This window comes from the organism of the source record quoted next, unplaced genomic scaffold (genome assembly GCF_019419815.1).
Source record: "Pyrus x bretschneideri cultivar Hongxiangsu unplaced genomic scaffold, Pyrus_bretschneideri_v1 Contig53, whole genome shotgun sequence".
NCBI lineage: Eukaryota > Viridiplantae > Streptophyta > Magnoliopsida > Rosales > Rosaceae > Pyrus > Pyrus x bretschneideri.
The window spans coordinates 2,420,461-2,425,553 of NW_025999791.1; the positions used below are offsets into that span (position 1 = coordinate 2,420,461).

The following is a 5,093-nucleotide window of genomic DNA, read 5'->3' on the forward strand; positions in this document are numbered from 1 at the left end:
CGAAAATTTTCGCTGTCTGCTCAGCACAGTGCAAAGAATGAGAGCTGACATTGAGGGGAAGTGTTGAGAATCAATGTCAAGCCCAAAACTATAAGTAATCCACAACCCAATCTAAAGTCCAAGTCCATATCTAGTTTGATGATGTAATTGCTTACAATTGCAAAGTTAGGTAATGTTAGGTATGGTTGAGTGGAAAAAATTAGGTGCAATTAATGGGTTTTGTGTGGTACTAAATAATCTTAGTTTAATTAAGTGTGTGGTGTAGCTTTCATTTGGTTTGCTATAAATACCCAAGTCCCCAAGCATTGTATATCATCTAAGGAAAAACAAAGCCTAGAGCTAAATAAGAAAAGCTTTGCTAATTAGTTTGTTTTGTGAGCTTTATTTAAGAGTGTGCTCTATTTTCTTCTTCTTGGGATCATTAGAGTTATCTTGGATACTCTTCTTATTCAACAAGAGCTACCGTGTTATGTGATAAAGAAGAATGCATCTGCGGCCAAAATGCCAAGCTGCATTACATATTGTCCTGTATGGAGTCTCACGCTAATGTCCTTAACCATCCAGGTAGTCGAAGGTGGGCAGCATCCAATACTGGGGACTTCTCAGCCCTGGCAAAGAAATGTAAAAATTAAGGAAATTAAATAAATAAACCAACATAAAAGCTCTAAACAGTTCTACACATCAAATCACCTATGGATGGCTCCGTTTGAACTCCGTCTGTTCGCTCCTTCATCACCCCGATATTTTATGCTGTTACCCTTATCAATATTTTAATTCCACATCTTTTTACGCTAATTTACTATGCTGTGAAAAGAAAAGACTGCCCATCAAGACCAAACGTGGCAGGCTTTTTCTAGGGACGAGAAGGAGGTAGGAGGTGCCCACGATGCCTCTTTTGGTTCAAAAAGAGGAGCTGCCAGTGGCGCTTTTGTTCCATTAACTTTTCTTTTCAAGAGTAAAATCAGATTACAAAACTAACCCAAAAAAAGGGAAAGAAAAGCACTGAGAAAATACCTATATCAGCAGCTACTCGATGAGCACACATTACTCCTGAGAAGGATACGGCTATAACTCCTTGTCCTGGAAAGCAGCTATCACCAACACAGTAAAGACCATCCATAGCCTGCATTTTTCATCATATCATAGCACACCTTGTTCAGTATGCTTAAAATCAATGACTATTAAAACATCCGTTTTATATTGTAATTGAACTTACCGTTGTATTGAATGGCATTCCAATAATCCTTTAGGAGTATTACGCGGTATTGGTCAGTAAGTACCCTTGTCACGAGCCAGGTACCGCCTGTGTGTCTTTGGCGTTTCCACCTGCCAAGATTGGAGAAACTTTCAATGATCGTATCAAATAGTGTAAACTAAAAGTTGTGGAATCCAAGAACCTTAAGCATACCAAAGTATTCACCCATACAAGGGCATATTTTGTGGAATCCGCTTAGGTAAGTTCATAGAAAGCAGAGAGCCTAAAAATCAAATGCCCCTTAGGAAGAACACTTGTTAAGTTGAAGAGAATAAACACGTATTTTAATAAATATGTAAGTTCTACTCGAGGGAGAGAAGTGCTAAGCTCTCAAACATTTTTGGTAATTTCCTCTCATCTTCCGCTCCGTCTCTCTCCTTTCCATGTCACAAGGCTCACAACCGTAACACTATTTCAGATATCTCAACTGCTTGATATAGATTAGAAGTAAATAGGGTGCAGTATTACCTCCTTAAAAACGATGGACGATTTGAGCCCTGGAAATAGTTTATTCTCTAATCTGCGAATGATTTCATCTGCTACAAAATCCTTTGCCTCGTAGTCCTTTGGAGAGAGTCCCTATATAGAAATCTCCACCGCTTTAGTTACTCAAGTTACACATGCATATGTACAAGGAGGGGGCTAGCCGGCTAGGGAAAGAGAGTGGGGGAGGAATCAATGTAACTTTGACAACAGATGGTTACCACCCAGTCCTCTATGGAAGAGGTTGTAAATACGTGAAGAATATGGCGTCCTTCTGGAGCCAATGATGAATCAAGAACAGTTGGAATGCTTAAAATATACTTCCATAAGGCTCTTCTAACTTTGTCCAATCATCCTGAAAAAGATGGAAGACAAAGAAGACAGATGAGCGAAAGCATTCCTATCGAAAACATTTCCTAGCAAATGATGGTACTGAAAAGGAAAAACAATGGTACCTCAAGCACAAATGGTGGCAATCTGTTTCTGGTGGCAGAACCTCAGCCTTCACCCCCATGTGAATGGAAAGAAAAGATGGGGCCTTAGCATAAACTTTCTGAAAATCTTCCTCTTGTTTCGGAACCTGGTCTCCTTTTATCAGTTTTCGTAAAATAAAGTTAAGGTAATTAGACTTCCTTTAACGAGCTACATATAACAGCACAACAATCAGCAGCAAACAACAATCATCCAATAAATCAACTGCTGATAGCACTAACCAAAGGTATTCCATCTTGTAGCATTTGATATTATGGTTTTTGCAAAGAATCCCCTCCTGTCTGAAAGCCTTACTCAAACTTATGCACGCTAAAATAACATAAACAAAATCATCTTTTGACAAATATAAATACCATTTATCGAAGCAAAGAATAGATATCTTTGCATCACTTATCCAAAACTAATTTGAACTCACCGCTCTGCCCTGATCAACTATGATGTTAGTAACATTGGCCTTGTAAAGTATCTCACTGCCCTGGTCTACCAGACCTTTTGCTAAGGACTTTGCAATTCCACCAACACCACCAGCAGGGTAGTTAATCCCACCATAATGCCTGTCACACATAACCTGTCGAAAACATAAAGAACAAAAAAACAAGAGGAAAATACACAAGATAGTACCCAAAAAGCAACTTGAAAATCTTACCATGCTTGCATTGATCATTGGTGTCTGCAAAGCCTTAACTGTACTCACAATAAAACACTGTGGATACAACGTAAAACTTTTTATGAGATGGAGGGGAAGACCATTGGTGGACCACCAAAGACGACTAAATGAATAAATGATATAAAATCATAAATACGAATTTCAATAGGATCAAACAACCCACCTCCGCATCTATGAAAGACAACAGTTGGGGATCCTGAATGTATTTGCGAGCTATATCCCCAGCATTTTGAGGCAAATAGTAGGCTGCAATAGATACCCATCACGTAAGCTAGATTAACGGTATGAAACAAAAGTGCAATAATCCTCGCCCCAAACAAACCCAAGTCCTATTATCAATAGATCTCATCGGATAACTGCAAGCATCGATCAATCAGGGATGCATTTTTACCCAGTTTCAATTACTTTAATCAGTGATTTAATCCTACGGACACATTACTATATTGTTGTCTGAAATATATCCAAGGTAGAGCTGGAAAAACAAACCAAAGGCTAACTTATATCTTGCAACATGACTCGAATTTAGGTTTTAAATTCATTGCAGTGAAAAATAAATAAATACAAAAACTAATGCTTACCAAGTGTCAAGCATTCAACAGACTTCTGAAAGAACTGTCCGAAAAGGTAGATTGGCTCCTCAAGTGACTTCGGTTCCAATGAGTTCAAGGCATTGAAAACCTATCCATATGTACACAATCTATTAGTATCAGTTCTAAATTACAAGTAATGAAAATATCCCAAAGGGACTCCCACTCAACTTGCAAATTATATGAAAAAAGAAAAGAACAGACCTTCCAACATACACCATAGAATTTGAGGATCCTTGCTTTTCATGGGGGAATTTACTAGTAAGTTCTGAAATAAATTCACTGTGTTCTCTGTGCACTAGGACAGAAAGATTATCGGGTAGATGCTAATGTACAGTAGTCGGATCAGGAATCACCGGCATCTCACAACCTACAGCTGCCAGTGCTTGGGTTATCAAATTTAGATTGTCCTGCCAAATTACCAATTCAGTGACTAGTTGACGAGAAACTATCAAAACTGACAAAATGCAGGCCTCACTGAACATAAGACAAATAAGAGTTCTTCAACCAATACAAAATGCCAACAAGATGGAGTTCATGCTTAGAACATTAGAACCCCATGTCATCATCAAAAGAAGAAAAATATAAAGTTATATCAAAATATACAACACGCATGAGAGTTAATTATCTTTCACATATTTCCAGACCGCTTTGCTGTAAATTTAAACATTTTCAGTTAATGACTACTTTCCCATCCAGACATGTGTCTGCCCTTGGACAAATCTCGCCTTTTTCCCCAGCGTCAAGGATCCTCAAGCTCTAAATGTCACTTGTTAACTCACTGTAGCGTGTTTACAGGAAATAGTGGAATAAAGAATGTCTGCTGTTACATTCCCATGCATACGAGTTTCTATAAGGATACAATGCTCTTCATGGTATTAGCTCCCAACCTCCAGTAAGTTTCCACGAGTTCTTTTGATTAAGAAAAGAAATTCTTTGAACTTCTACATGATTATTTCCACCACAGATATCGAACTACTTTCACAGAAAGTCAAAATCATGCGCAAAGTAACATTTCAATCAGTCAAGAAGGGGCCATCGATAACATTGTATAATATACATTGAACTACTAGAAAGAGAGGACTAATCCTTTCTACTTGTTAGTAATGCTGTTTTCCTTTCGGTAAGATACATTTTCACTTGCTTTTACATGCTTTCTTATTAGCAGAGCAAAGCATTTCAACTTTTTACATACTAGTTTTTTGACATATGGACTGACTAAGTTCTTTTCAAACATTTACAACTCAAGTGATATAGCTAACTAGTAAACCGCAATGTATGTAAGGAAAAATCAGATCTTTTCGCTACAACTGACCTTATCGCTGGAAGCCAAACATTACAGAAGATCCAACATCAAATGTATAACCATCCCTCTCACTAAGAACCATCCATTCCTTTTAGGCATAAAGTGATGAAATGGTGGAACTTTTGATTCATTCCAATTAGAGTTGGTTCATGAGTCTGTCAAGAAGGTTGTATCAAAATTTCAGCATTTGTTCCCAGGCGTTTGAACGTGGCGAAAATTTTAAGGACTAGTGCACAATGCTGGCAGATTGGCCTGTTGGGCTTAATTATGACTTTAGGGCATAAAGATGACTTTTTATGGGAT

The 5,093-nt window shown here is 38.0% G+C and overlaps 1 pseudogene; it reads right to left on the reverse strand.

The window, feature by feature from the left end:
• Window positions 1–334: 334 nt before the first annotated feature.
• Window positions 335–4,853, reverse strand: LOC103952833 (annotated as a pseudogene).
• Window positions 4,854–5,093: the final 240 nt, after the last annotated feature.